Consider the following 16295-nt stretch of genomic DNA (forward strand, 5'->3'; position numbering starts at 1 on the left):
TTGACTGGTTCCAAACTGGGAAAGGAATACAACAAGGCTGTATATTGCCACCCTGCTTATTTAACTTATATGCAGAGTGCATCATGTGAAATGCCAGGTTGAATGAATCATGAGCTGGAATTTTGATTGCTGGGAGAAATATCAACAACCTCAGATATGCATATGATACCACTCTACTGGCAGAAAATAAAGAGGAACTCAAGAGCCTCTTGATGAGGGTGAAAGAGGAGAGTGAAAAAGATGTCTTAAAACTTAACATTAAAAAATCAGAGATTATGACATCTGGTTCCATCACATCATGGCAAACAGAAGGGGGAAAAGTGGAAGCAGTGACAGATTTTATTTCCTTTGGCTCCAAAATCACTGTGCATGATGTCTATAGCCATGAAATTAAAAGATGCATGTTCCTTTGAAGGAAATCTATGACTAACCTAGACAGTGTATTAAAAAGCTGAGATATCACTTTGTCAACTAAGGTCTGTCTAGTCAAAACTATGGTTTTTCTAGCAATCATGTACAAAAGTGAAAGTATGTGTTAGTTGCTCAGTCATGTCCTACTCTTTGCAACCCCATAGACTGCAGGCTGCCAGGCTCTTCTGTCCATGGAATTCTCTAGGCAAGAATAATGGAGGAGTTGCCATTTTCTTCTCCAGGGGATCTTCCAAATCCAGGGATTGAACCCAGGTCTCCTGCATTGCAGGCTGATTCCTTACTGTCTGAGCTACCAGGGTATTCTGTGGCTCCAGGGTATCCACCAGGGTATATGAATGTGAGAACTGGACCATTAAAGGAGGCTGAGTGCTGAAGAATTTATGCTTTCAGATTGTCGTGGTGAAGAAGACTCTTGAGAGTCCCTTGGGCAGCAAGGAGATCAAATCAGTCAATCCAAAAGGAAATCAACTTTGAATATTCATTGGAATCACTGATGTTGAAACTCCAACACTTGGGCCACCTAATACGAAGAGCCAACTCACTGGAAAAGACCCTGATGTTGGGAGAGACTGAGGGCAGGAGGAAAAGGGGCAACAGAGGATGAGATGGTTGGGTGGCATCACCGACTCAATGGACATGAGTCTGAGTCAACTCTGAGAGATGGTGAAGGACAGAGGAGGCTGATGTGCTGCAGTCCATGGAGTCACAGTGAATCAGACATGGCTTAGTGACTAAATACAAAAAAAAATAATATTTTAAGTGACATACAGAGAATACTGACACTGCTGGATTTCAACCTGCCAACAACAGAGACTGATTCTTTTTTTTTATGAATATGTTCCCATATTTTATTTTTTAAAATTTTATTTTATTATTATTTTTTTCTTTTTACTTTACAACATTGTATTGGTTTTGCCATACATCAGAGACTGATTCTGAGCTACCAGGATAGCCCCGTTTCTTGAGAAGATAAACTGGGCAGCCAATGGCAAGTTGATTATGTAAGCATATTCCAGAAGCAGGCAGTCTCAGGCAGCACCATATCCAAGGGCTTATGATGTGTTTGATCTGCTGGCATGCAATCCTGTAAAACACATCACACTAAACAATTCACTTCACAGCAAATACAGTTTATAAAAGGACCCGCAACTGTGGTATCAGCCAGCCATACTGCATACCACACTCCCAGGAAGCTGTCTATCAAACAGAGCTTTGGAACAGTTATGAAGACAGAGCTAAGGCTCTAGATTGGAGGGAATACTTTTCAGAGTTAGGGCAGCATCCTCCAGGACACAATATGTACCTTGAATCAATGAGCTTTATCTGCTACCTTTTCCCCAGTAGGAAGACTACCTGGCTTCAAGATGCTCAAATGTTCCCACTCACCATCACTTCCAGTGGCTCACTTGGGGAATACATGCTTCTTGTCCCCACAACTCTGGAGGGAGTAGGCTTAGGGGTCCTGGTCCCCAGTGGGGAATACATGCCAGAAGGCATGTCAGGAGTATCACTGCATTGTAACCCTGACTTCTAGCAGGGCACTTTGGGTGCCTTGTGTTCAAGGACTTCCATGAAAGAAGGGACATTGTCATCTTGGGTTACTCATCATTGATCATCAGAAAGTTGGTAGATGCACAACGAAGATAGGGATATACTGAGTATCCAAGCCATCCACTTGGCTTTTTATTCAGTTCAGTCGCTCAGTCATGTCTGACTCTTTGCGACCCCATGGAGTGCAGCATCCCAGGCTTCCCTGTCCATCACCAACTCCCGGAGTTTTCTCAAACTTGTGTCCATCGTGTTGGTGATGCCATCTAACCATCTCATCCTCTGTTGTCCCGTTCTCCTCCTGCTTTTTATTACCCACTTGTCATGGTGAGTGGTCGTAATAATCACAGCCTGTTATGGGCTGAACTGTGTCCCTCCCATATGTTGAAACTCTGGCCCCCATGTAATGTTAAGACAGAGACTCTGAGGAAGTGGTAAAATGATGGGTGGAATTCTATTCTGACTGGATCAGTACACTTCTAGAAGAGGAAGAGACACCATAGATCTCACTCTTTGTCTCCACACGTGCACAGAGAAAAGGCTAGAAAAGATCACAGACAGAAGGTTGTCATCAGCAAGACAAGAAAAGAGGCCTCATGAGAAACCAGTTCTGTTGGAATCTTGATCTTAGACTTGCTGGCCTCCAGAACTGTGAGGAAATAAATGTTTGTCATTTAAACCACTCACTCTGTGGTATTCTATCATGGCAGCCTAGGAAGACTACTATATAACCTTAGAAGGGTATGAAAACTTGGAATTCAGAGAGAGAGAGAGAGAGAGAGTAATGTCACCAGCAAAGCCAGCACAGCAAGCAGAATTGCCCCTAAGCGGCAGATCCAGCTCCCTCATCAGATTGGCTGTTACTCCGGGCGCTGTAGCTCGTTTCGATCACCTTTCTCCTCTAAGTTTCCTCTGGTCAGAGAAGAGCACCAGAGGACATGAATGGAGAAGTGGGTTTGAGCAGTGCACGAAGTGGCCTGCAGCCAACACGGAGAGTCACCTCTCAGATCTTGTGGCCCCAGCTGCTAAGCGTATGCTCCATCAACTCTCTTCAGCTGTCGGTTTGTTAGAGGTGGCCCCAACTGCAGAGAAACACCAACGGAAAGGCTGCCCACTTCGGGCAGACGCCCATGTTTCATATCTATTGGAGGCAGAACTGAAAAGACTTGGCCACTCTGGTTCAACACAGGACGCCTCTGAAGGGCCACTTCAGGTCCTGAGCTTCCCATGGGGTTGGCTGAGGTACTCGGTCTCAGCAAAGCCTCCACTTCTCTAGGCAGTCCTGCTTCCCCTCCTCCCTCCATAGGGATGATTTCAAGGTCACTTCCTAATAAGCTTTCTGAGCAATAAATTCTCTCGGAGTCTGCTTCCCAGACAACCCGAACTGTGACATCCTATGAATGACATCAGTGATACAAATTGTCATTTTGTCCAGACACTTTGAAATTATTGTTTAAGATTCCATGAGTAATGTTTCATATAAAATAACCAGATTAAACATTTTTCTTTATAATCAGAACAAGGACATTTTTATATTTTTATTTTAAGGTTAGTATTAGAATTTATAATGTAGTAATAAATATATTATCTAATAAATAGATTATCATAATTACATAGATATATAGAAGCAGTACAGAGGAACTAAAGAAACTCTTGATGAAAGTGAGAAAGGAGAGTGAAAAAGCTGACTTAAAACTCAACATTCAAAAAACAAAGACCATGGCATCCTGTCCCATCCCTTCATGGCAAATAGATGGGGAAACAATAGAAACAGTGAGAGACTTTATTTTTTGGGGCTCCAAAATCACTGCAGATGGTGACTGAAGACACGAAATTAAGACACTTACTCCTTGGAAGGAAAGTTATGACCAACCTAGACAACATGTTAAAAAGTAGAAACATTACTTTACCAACAAAGGTCCATCTAGTCAAAGCTGTGGTTTTTCCAGTAGTCATTAATGGATGTGAGAGTTGGACCATATAGCTGAACACCGAAGAATTGATGCTTTTGAACTGTGGTGTTGGGGAAGACTCTTGAGAGTCCCTTGGACTGCAAGGAGATCCAACCAGTCTATTTTAAAGGAAATCAGTCCTGAATATTAATTGGAAGGACTGATGCTGAAGCTAAAACTCCAATACTTTGGCCACCTGATGGAAAGAACTGACTCACTGGGAAAAAAAAAAAATAATGATGTTGGGAAAGACTGAAGGCATGAGGAGAAGGGGATGACAGAGGATGAGATGCTTAGATGGCATCACTGACTCAATGGACATGAGCTTGAGCAAGCTCTGGGAGTTGGTGATGGACAGGGAGGCCTGGCATGCAGCAGTGCATGGGGTCACAAAGAGTGGGACACAACTGAGAGACTGAACAGAATAATTATATTAGATAGGTTATCATTTACATCTAATGATAAGATGATGCTCTATTAGATAAAAAATAGAAATTCATTCAAGTGGAAAACTATTAAAAAATAAGTTCATTTACTAATGCATATATATGGAATTTAGAAAGACCATAACGGTAACCCCATATGCAAGAGAGCAAAAGAGACACTGATGTATAGAACAGTTTTTTGGACTCTGTGGGAGAGGGAGAGGGTGGGACGATTTGGGAGAATGGCATTGAAACATGTATAATATCATATAAGAAACTAATCGCCAGTCCAAGTTCGATGCAGGATACAGGATGCTTGGGGCTGGTGCACTGAGATGACCCAGAGGGATGGTACGGGGAGGGAGGTGGGAGGGGGGTTCAGGATGGGGAACACGTGTACACCCGTGGTGGATTCATGTTGATGTATGGCAAAACCAATACAATATTGTAAAGTAAAATAATAATAATAAAAAGTTCATTTTGTCAAAAGAATTTAACTTTGAAGTTTTAAGCGTTCTAATATGGAATGTACAAATCTACTTAATTGTGTCTTAATAATTGTATTAAAACGGCCCATAAGGTGGTAACTGCAAAATGTATTTATGACGTAGCAGTTGTTCACATATGAGATGTGTCAATTTTCTAAGAACAGAGAACTCCCTTGATTACTATTGTTAGGAAGTTTGAGGGGTGGCCTGGCTTCTCTAAACTCCATCCGAGGCATCCGCAGGAGAGCTCACAAATACGCTACAAGATAACCACAGAGACTTTTCAACTCCTGCACATGCCTGTAGGTACACAGGGCATACGAAATAAATAACCGCAAGGGCTTCTCCAAGTAACCTTAGGCACTTAGGAGTCCAGTAAGGGCTAGTGAATATTCTACATCTAATTATAACAGACTGGATTACGGACATAAACAACACAGCCTGCTGTTATATAACTTACAATTATCAGCTGGCCTTGTGCAAATGCCCCATTTCCATTCTATGTCATTGATTGGTGGTGGGTACAAGCCCTACTTTGCACACACCATAACCAAAATGAGGAAAGGGGAATTATGAAAACGGGAAGCCAAGAGGGATTGGAACAAAAGATGAGGTAGGCTCTTTTGGGGTCAGTCTACTTCTGTGTCTTGGGAGTGTCTGTCTAATAAAAAGTCTGTGTGCTTAAGCTGAGCTGAGCTGATCTGTAACTTGATATTCCACATCCTTTGGTTCATTGCTCCAAATATTTGGTGTGACTTATGAGGTATTTGACAAAGGTTTCTGTGTAGAAGGAATCCATACAAACAAAATAAGGCATATACCACAGCTTTGCAATGCTTCAATGTATGAATAAAACTCTCTTAGGACTTGCTATATGCATTATTTGATTTTTTACTTTTCACCATAACTAAGACATTATATTCTCAACAAGTCTGAACTTGCTTCACTGGATTATGTAGACTCAGTGGGTTCTGAACTCATTTCTTTGGTTTCATATTTGGAGTAGTGGTGGTGTTAAAAAAAAAGTCAAGATGTCAATAATCTAAATACAGATAGAAATAACAGACTTAGAATATTTGAGTTGTCAGGGCACTGAGATTGCACCTAGCCTGGTATTGCACAAGCCAAATACCTCTAACTCCCGACAGATGACAGTAACCAGGTATTGGAAAATAAAGTGTGGGCAGACACATAGCAAGCTGAGGAGAGTCTATTCTATTTAAAGGCAATGAAATTCAATTTTAAAAAGATAGACTAATACTTCCACAAGTCTTAGTCAGTGTGGTAACACTGATGACCCATACTAGTCCACCCAAACCCATTTTTTTTTAAACTGATGAGTTTTTTTAACTGATTTCTGAATATAGTGATAGCAGAGCCTGTAAAATTGAAAATAAATATTTTCATAGGAAATGTTAAGGGAATGGTCTGGAGGAAATTTATCTCATTAAAAAATAATAATAATAAAGTCTCCTGACACCCAATTTGGAGTTGTTTCTCCCAGTGGTTAGTATCTTTGAGTTTGAACAACATTTGCTCTCTTCAATTGGATATTCCCAAATTCCATTCAAAATTCAACAATTATTTCCAAATGCAGCTGTGATGTATTAGATTATATTATAGTTACTACGGTCTCAGCCTCTTAGAAATATGAGAAACGAGATATTCTTTCCTGGGGTATCCACATTGTAAGGCAAATTATGATACATAATGTCAAAAAGAAATTCTGTTTATATACTTCCATTGGTGAAAAATAATTTCTGTTTGAGCAATTCTGTTAATTTTCCCATGTGGTGGTATTTTTAGTTTCTAAGTCAGGCATGTCGATGTACAAGGAGGAAAAAAAGCAATTTAGAACTCTGCAAAGAAATACAGCCTCTTCCACCTCATTTGTGTTTCATCTTGATTATCAACACATTTGTCATCCCCCTGTAATTTATTCATTATTTTTACCAGAGGAATATGAAGGGAAAAAAGAAGATAAGTGCGCTTGTCAAAATGTGAAACAGATGCTCTAACAATGATTGGAGACAATTAATGTTCTCAGGAAGAAGCAACAGGCTGGGTTTGTGTTTTAGCTTCAGATTTTTACAGCAAACAGACTTGGGCAAAATGCAAATGTGAAATAAAGGTTTTCATTTCCCAAGCAAAGGAAAACAGTATTCTCTGACTACATTGTTGTGCATTTCGGTTCTGATCTGACAGTTTAGATCTTTTCAGCAAAATCATTAAGAACAATGGGAGCAAAAGGCAAATGAGCAGCTTTGAGGAGTGATTCAATGACTCTTCCTTCGAAATCACCAAATTGAAAAAGTCCTGCGACTGAAAAGTCTGCGGGATGGTGGACTGACAAGCAGAATGAAGATAAATGCTTGTGTCTGATCACACTTTAATTCCAGCTGGACACAACAGAGTGAGAGTGCCTCCAGTCACCTTTGCAATATTTCCCTTTGTTCTTTCTTTTATTGGAGACATTTCAGTTCTACCACCTTTTGGACTCTGACACTAATTTCCTCCACCTTGTCTAGCACCCTACTCCTATAATCTTACTCTAGACCAATAAAATCAATAAAATGTCATTCCCTGATTATTACCTTCTACCCCTATAACTTACTTATCCTTTCTACTCCTGTGCTTCCATTTTAGCAAGTTTTGAATCATGTGGAATTTACTAAATATTTATTGGAAGGACTGATGCTGAAACTGAAACCCCAATACTTTGGCCACCTGATGCGAAGAACTGACTCATTTGAAAAGATCATGATGCTGGGAAAGATTGAAGGTGAGAGGAGAAGGGGACGACAGAGGATGAGATGGTTGGATGGCATTACCAACTCAATGGACATGAGTTTGAGTAAGCTCCATGAGTTGGTGATGGGCAGGGAAGACCGGCATGCTACAGTCCATGGGGTTACAAAGAGTTGGACATGACTGAGCAACTGAACTCAACTGAAACAATATCTGATTATCATCTTCTTTAAGATTCCTGGGAGGATCATACCAGGATCAGGACTGGCCTCTCTTCAAGTTATGACCATAAATACCAATGTGCCCTCAGCACTGACAGCCAATCTAATGTGTTAGGATATGCTGTGTGGAAAATACACACAGTAGCTCAACAGAAGTTTACTTCTCATTGACGTAACAGTCCTAGGTGAATCTTATGGTTAGCTCACAAGACCTAAATAGATCATGTTGTTTAGTTGCAAAATCATGTCCAACTCTTTGCAACCCTATGAACTGCATATGCCAGGCTTCTCTGTCCTTCACCATCTCCCAGAGCTTGCCCAAACTCATGTCCATCCAAGTTGGTGATGGTATCCAGAGGATGCCATCTCATCCTCTGTCACCCTCTTCTCCTCTTGCCCTCAATCTTTCCCATCATCAGGGTCTTTTTCCATATAGGTCATAAGACCTCCAACTCAGAGGAGACCTAACTTGTGATCACGGGACAGGGACTTCTTCTATCTTCTGGATTTGTCTCACCAGAGAATTAGTTGTTGCTGGTGTCCAGCTGGCACAGAGAAAAGAGAGGGCATAGAGAGGTCTTCTCTGCTTCTGAGAAATCTTTTGTGAGGGCAGCACATAATCCTTTTGCTTACAGGCTGCTAGAGAGCTCATTTTATAGCCACATCTGAAAACTGCAGTCTAATTCTCTGGCCATGAAGAAGAGGACAAATGAAAAATTATCTTGATGAACAGCTGACAATCTCCACCACATATTTTATAGCCACATCTGAAAACTGCAGTCTAATTCTCTGGCCATGAAGAAGAGGACAAATGAAAAATTATCTTGATGAACAGCTGACAATCTCCACCACATATTTTACTCTAATTTTCTGATATTGTATTTTTATGCTCTTAAGAGAAAACTCTTACTTCTCTCTCTTCAAACCTCAAACCTCCAAAAATGAACTGGCTTCATTGAGAAGGCAGATACGATCAGATGAGGGATGTTCCTGATGAGATACAGCAGATGAGATGTATATAGTTAGATGTGAGAGGCCATCTACTTTCCACCTTCTGAGCTGTCCTTGAGCTCAGGTACTTTTTCCCCTTCCCTCATAACAGGGTAAACATCCCTGTGAGATCTAAAGACAAAAACCTCTTTTTGTTCCCCAGGCACAATTTTCTCTATATTTCACATGCATTTCACTTCTGCAATTATCTTTTTTCTAACCTCCATCATCAATTTCTTCTGTTGGGCTAATACCAAACATGCCTGTCACCTAACATCACTTAGATTTATACAAGTAAGCAAAAAAAAAGTCTTTACCCGCATCTCTTTCCATTTATTGCATCATTTCTCTACTACCCTTAACAGAATATTGGTAAAACATTTAAATACATTATTATTTCTACACTTGTACCTCCCATCTGGATAACTCTTTAATAGGGATTTCATTCAAATCATTTCAATTAAACAGTGCATATCGAAGTCACCAATGATCTACATCTGACTCATGCCCATGCCATGAGAGTGTCCTTGGCCTGTCTCTAGTAACATCAGACATGCATCAGCCAGCAAAACAAGTTTAAGATGGTTCAGAGTAAGGAACACATCTATTTACTTTCTAAATTAATTGAGCATCTGAGCAGTATTTTCCCAAGATTAATCTAAATATATTTTACTCACTTATATTCTGATATTAGGTAAACCTAATGATTTTCCAAAGGACAACCAATGTTTCTTTGGTAAAAATGGCATACCTCACACCACTAAAATAATATTTTACAGACAAGGGAGACTTCCATTTTGTTTCCAGGCACAAAACCAGATGATTTGGTTGCTTCAATGAGAATATCATTCAAGTTAATGGGGTGGTGGCATTCTTCAACTCAATATCATAAATGAACATGCATATGTATTCATCACTGACCTAGATGCTTCAGATCATAAAAACAACCGAGCCCAGGAAAACTTACCTGAAGGAGAAAGTAAACATATATTCATCCTACAAAAACTGAGCAAGTACTCTTGTGAGACTGGTTCCATGTAAATCACCACAGATTGTGTTTCCTAAACACAGCTAAAAGTGTCTGCTCTTCCTACATGATCTTCACATATATTGAGTCTGTTTCTCTATCTCCTTGAAATCTGGTGGTTCCTAGCAGCTCTTTAACCAACAGAACATTGATGCTTTGCAAATTCTGGTTGTAGCTCTCTGTTAGAAGCTCAAAGCAAATGAAGCAAACATGGAGGCTCTTTGATAGAGAGTCTCCAATGAGATTCCAGCTGATGTCCAGGATCAGTGGTCAGTGAGATGAATGAGTTGTCCTGAATGTTCACCCTTCAGATGATTCCAACCATAGCATTTGAGTGGCCAGAAGGAAAGTGCACATGAGAAAATGCACAGATGAGCCCAGTCAACCCACAGCATCATGAGGAAAAATAAGAGTGTGCTGATTTAGCCATTAGAATTTTGGATGTTTTGTTGTGCAGGAATATATAACCTAAAAGTTAGGCCTGAGCAACAAAGATTATTAGGTATATTTTCTACAATTGGGAACCCACAATCTAATGCAGGACATTAAGGAATCCATCTCATCCCTTCACATGGCATCACTGACTCAATGGACACATGTTTGAGAAAATTCCAGGAGATACTAAGGGACAGGGAAGGCTGGAATGCTGCAATTTCATGGGGTTGCAAAGAGTCAGACATGACTTAGCAGCTAAACAATAAGGAATGCATTAAAATGTGAATATAACAAAGTTATGGTGAGTAAAATATGAGAGGTATGATTCTGTGTGAATAGAACAGGGAAGACTTGGTTAGAAAAGTGCCGTTTGAGATAGAATTTGAAATGGTTGTAGACATTTTCTAATTGCTATTTGATAAGGCAGAGACTGTTAAGGAATTCTACCAAGATTAGACAGCTTGAGAAAAGAAATCTATAGTGATAGCAAAAAGCTGAGTAATATTAGCTCATATTAATGAAATTGCTGCTAAGGTTTGGGAACTTCATATAAGTTGCTGTTGTTTAGTTGTTAAGTTGTGTCTGACTTTTGTGACCCCCCATGGACTCTGTCCATGGGATTTTCCAGAGAAGACTACTAGAATGGGTTGCCATTTCCTTCTCCAGGGAGTCTTCCCAATCCAGGGATTGAACCTCCATCTCCTGCACTGGCAGGCAGATTCTTTACCACTGAGCCACCTGCGAAGCCCATATAAGTTGCTCCAATCTTTATCAAACAATCCAGCAATAAAGGAATTACACCTGGGTTCAAATGTAGTGCTAGAAACCTATATTCTTTTCAGGGTGCTATGATGCCTCAAAGAAGAGTAGGAAGAAAAGTGGGAAGAATCATTTAAGTACTAAGTTGAAGCACTCATGACAGAGAAAGTTGAAGGTCATACAAGAGCTTCTCTTCTATCACAGTAGCAAAATGGACCCACTAATGATTTTTCAGTAGAGACAATCATGTTTTCATTGCTGCTCAAAAGAGTTACATGATTCCCTTTAACATTATTACTATTTTCTGATTTGACTGTGTAAACTTTTAATATATATGCAGTCTTTGGTTGTCTTATTTGAGTAACAGAACTATATTTCTTAGTAATAATTTAGCTTTTTTCAAAAGTTAGGATAAGAGACTCTTTAAACTTATTAAATGAGAGAACTAATACAACATGGACTTAAGTTAGTACAATGTGATGTCTCTTCTAAATATTAATTTTATTAACTAAACATTAAAACAATTAAGCATTGCTAAATTTGGGGGGATTGGAATGCAAAAGTAGGAAGTCAAGAGATACCTGGAGTAACGGGCAAATTTGGCCTTGGAGCACAAAATGAATCTGAGCAAATTCTTAACTGAATTCTGTCAAGTGTAAGCACTGGTCATAGCAAACACCCTTTTCAACTATACAAGAGACAACTTTACACATAGACATCACCAAATGGTCAATACTGAAATTAAATTGATTACATTCTTTGTAGCCAAAGCTGAAGAAGCTCTTTACAGTCCACAAAATCAAGACCTGGAGCTGACTGTGGCTCAGATCATCAGCTACTCATAGCAAAATTCAGGCATAAACTAAAGAAAGTGGGGAAAACCAATAGGCCAGCCAGGTATGACTTAAATAAAATCCCCTATGAATATGCAGTGGAGGTGATGAATAGATTCAAGGGATTAGATCTAGTAAACAGAGTGCCTGAAGAATGATTGATGGAGGCCAGTAACATTGTACAGGAGGCAGCAAACAAAACCATCCAAAAGGAAAAAAAAAAAAAAGAACGCAAAGTGGTTATCTGAGGAGGCTTTCATCAACTATGCTAAAGCCCCTGACTCTGTGTCTCATAACAAACTATGGGAAGCTCTTAAAAAGATGGGAATACTAGACCACCTTACCTATCTCCTGAGAAACCTGTATGTGGTCAAGAAGCAACAGTTAGAATGCTGTATGGAACAACTGATTGGTTCAGGACTGAGAAAGGAGTACGACAGGGTTGTCTGGTGTCACCCTGTTTATTTAACTTATATGCTGAGCACATCATGAGAAATGCTGGGCTGGATGAGTTACAAGCTGGAATCAAGATAGATGGAAGAAACATCAAAAATCTTCAGATATGTGGATGATACCACTCTAATGGCAGAAAGTGAAGACGAACTAAAGAGCCTCTTGATGAGGGTGAAGGAGGAGAGTGAAAGAACTGGCTTAAAACTAAATATTAAAATCTAAGATCACGACACCTAGCCTCATTACTTCATGGCCCATAGAAGGGAAAATGTGGAAGTAGTGACAGATTTCCTCATCTTGGGCTCTAAAATCACTGCATATGGTTGTTGCAGCCATGAAATCAGAAGATGATTGATTCTTGGCAGGAAAGTTATGACAAACATAGACAGTGTGTTGAAAAGCAGAGACGTCACTCTGACAACACAAGTCTGTTATAGTCAAGACTCTGATCTTCACCATAGTCAAGTATGGTTGTGTGAGCTGGATTGTAAAGAAGGCAGAACGCCAAAGAATTGATGCCTTCAAACTGTGGCCCTGGAGAAGACACTTGAGAGCCCCTTGGACTGCAAAGAGATCAAACCAGTCAATCTTAAAGGATATCAAGCCTGAATGCTCATTGGAAGGACTGATATAGAAACTGAAGCTCCAGGATTTTGGCCGCCTGAAGTGAATAGCCAACTCATTGGAAAAGTCCCTGATGCTGATAAAGATTGAGGGCCGAAGGAGAAGAGAGCATCAGAGGATGAGATGGCTGGATGGCATCACCGATGCAATGGACATGAATTTGAATAGACTTCGGGAAACGGTGAGGGGCAGGGAGGCCTGGCCTGCTGCAGTCCATGGTGTCGCAAGGAGTCGGACATGAATGGGTGACTGAACAACAACAGCAAATTTGGGGGGATAGGCAATTGAAACATTTTCTGGGCAACAGACTTAAATCTTTATATACCATTTTGGTTGATTTTAGAACATTAACAGAGATAAGAATTTCTTTTCTTTTTATTTTGGGTGGTGGTGGTGGTTTAGTCACTAAGTCGTGTCCGACTCTTGCGACCCCATGGAGGGCAGCCCACCAGGCTCCTCTGCCCATGGGATTCTCCAGGCAAGAATACTGGAGTGGGTTGCCATTTCCTTCTCCAGTTTTAGGGGGTAGGAACATTTAAGTCAAAATTGTGACGGTTCACACAAATTAGCAACAGTGCTTATGGAGAAAACAACTAACTAGGAAATAAAATTACAGTCCAGGTAATGTGACTTTTACCTGAGTGTCTTGCTATGCTAAGCTCACTTATTTTTAAAAACTTCTCTTAATGAAGTCATCTATTTGTCTGTCCCTGAATAAATAACAATGTTAGGAACATGAGCAAGTCTTTATTTGATTTTCAGAATGAATTTCTAGAGGCCTGACAGGAGACTCATCTATAATTATTTAAAACTACAGATATATAAGGTGAAAAAAACCTTTAGTAAATCTATACTGGTTCGAGGTCACATCTTGGAAGTAAATTCAGGTGTTTATTTAAAACATTTCCTCATATAATCTTTTTTTTTTCTAATTCTTTAGTGCAGTAGTTTAATTTTATGGAATTCTATTTACATTTTTCTTTTGTTAAGAAATGCTATATTATTGGCTATAAAATTAAGTCATGACTATAATAGAAAACATGGCAAGATACAAAACAATATAGAAAACAAAGAACTATATTTAACATCCACCTGGATATGACAGCTTCAAACAGTTTTTGTTTATCACCTACTATTATCAACTGACATCATTTATTCTCTGTGCATCCAGAGTTGTATCATGTTTATCATCATGTCTCCAACACTACCAGTTTCAGGTGGATAGTAGGAGCTCAAAAATGTATTTTGAATAGAAAATAATGGAGTTCATTCCCTTGTTTCTTTCTACCATCATACTTACAAATCATCAACACCATCCACCTCTGCAGTGACTCATCTCATATTATCAGACAATTCTTTCATATGGATACATTGAATATTATCCAATAATCTTCTCATTTTAATCACTTAGATGGACTCTAATCATTTGCATGGGATCTTAACTGACCAGGAATGCAACCCATGCCCCCTTCAGTGGAAGGGCAGAGTCCCAACCACTGCCCTGCCTGGGAATTCCCCAGGAATTCTTTGTTCTTGAACCAACATTATTGTCTTTTGTAAGAGAAGCTGAGTCATTTGCAGTAAATAAAACAGTCACAAAGCCCATAATAAGTGTGTGTCAGCTGGCTTATCTGTTGCGATCTCAATTCATAAGTGTTTCAAAGTAGGAAAAACTGTGCTTCCAAGAATCATTTCTCCTGTGTTGTCTCAAGTTTAGAGTTTACCAATAAATGGACAACAGACCAGAGGCTGGTTTCCACTTGGAAATCTACGGAGTGAGAATGTGACTGACCATTTGCCTTGGGCATCAGGGATACTGGAACATTTGTTATTAACTTTCAGTGTATTTCAGAATCACTTGGAGGGCTGCAAAAGCAGATTGCCAAGCATACCCCCCCCGCCCGAGTCTCCAATTCAGCAGACTTGGGGTGGGTTCTGATAGCATGTATTTTTAACAGATTCTCAGGTAATGCTGTTGCTGCTGGTCCTGAGGTTGCATATTAAGAACCTCTGTTCTTGAAGAACCAGAGCTTAGTTCTTTTAGAATGGCAGAGGGGGAAGTAAAGAAAATAAAACCTTCCCAAGTCTATTTCTGTGAGTAGTTTTTTACAGGAACTTTATAGAGTCAGTATTTTCTCCATGCAACAATAATTATTTGAGCTATTTCACTTGTCTTTATATCTATAAATAGGTGGCAAATACTTGGAACATGCAGTCTGATGGCTGTCTTTTGCTTTTTTTCTTCCTTGAGGAAGCTTTAGTGATCATGTGGATAAACTAACACTGCTGAATCAGATGATCTCCATATCTACTGGGCCACTGGTCTGTGACAGAGACTGCTTTTTTCCCTACTAGCTTGTTCCAACCATCAGATGGTTAGCTTATCACTGATGCTTAACACTTTAAATGATCCACCTGTCAAGTAGGGCTATTAATCTTCATGGCTTAAGAGAGGATTCCAGACAACAAAAAATAGGAGAAACATCTGATCACTGAAACTACAGCACAACACTTTTCACTTCTGCATTTTGGCCATTTCATTGGCTTATAGACCACAACTGCTTAGTTCAGAGTGTGGGAGGGTAAATTTTAGTAACATTCATTGGAAGGACTGACACTGAAGCTCCAATACTTTGGCCACCTGATGTGAAGAGCCAACTCATTAGAAAAGATCCTGATGCTGGGAAAGATTGAAGGTGGGAGGAGAAGGGGATGATGGAGGATGAGATGATTGGATGGCATCACCGACTCGATGGACATGAATTTGAGCAAGCTCCAGGAGTTGGTGATGGACAGGGAAGCCTGGTGTGCTGCAGTCTACGGGGTCGCAAAGAGTCAGGCATGACTGAGTGACTGAACTGATCAAGACTACAAAGTATTCATTTGCAAGAGCAACTGCCTTTCAGCAGATCTTTCTCTGACGTTTTATATTGCAAGACTACTCACAAAACTTTTTTTTTTTTTAATGTCACTTTCCCATTAAGAAGACTACAATGTCATTCCTATTGTCCTCTGGATCAAAGTGAATTTTTCTGTTATTATTCTGCCAAATTAGGATTTGGTGTTGGAATGGGTATCTCATTTCAGTCATCAACACCAGCTACTTCTACAGTGACTCATAACACTTAATAACACAAAACAGATATTGGTGCTTATTTGTAGTCCAATCTTTATATTTTGAAGCATGTGGTATTATACAAAAATGATCATTTGTTTTACTTATGGCATATCTTAGGGAAGGAGGAGAAGAAGCCCACAGAGGATGAGATGGTTGGATGGCATCACTGACTCAATGAACAAGAGTTTGAGCAAACTCTGGGAGATAGTGAAGGGCAAGAAAGCCTGGTGTGCTGCAGTCCA

This window comes from Bos indicus x Bos taurus, chromosome 10 (assembly GCF_003369695.1).
Source record: "Bos indicus x Bos taurus breed Angus x Brahman F1 hybrid chromosome 10, Bos_hybrid_MaternalHap_v2.0, whole genome shotgun sequence".
Lineage (NCBI taxonomy): Eukaryota > Metazoa > Chordata > Mammalia > Artiodactyla > Bovidae > Bos > Bos indicus x Bos taurus.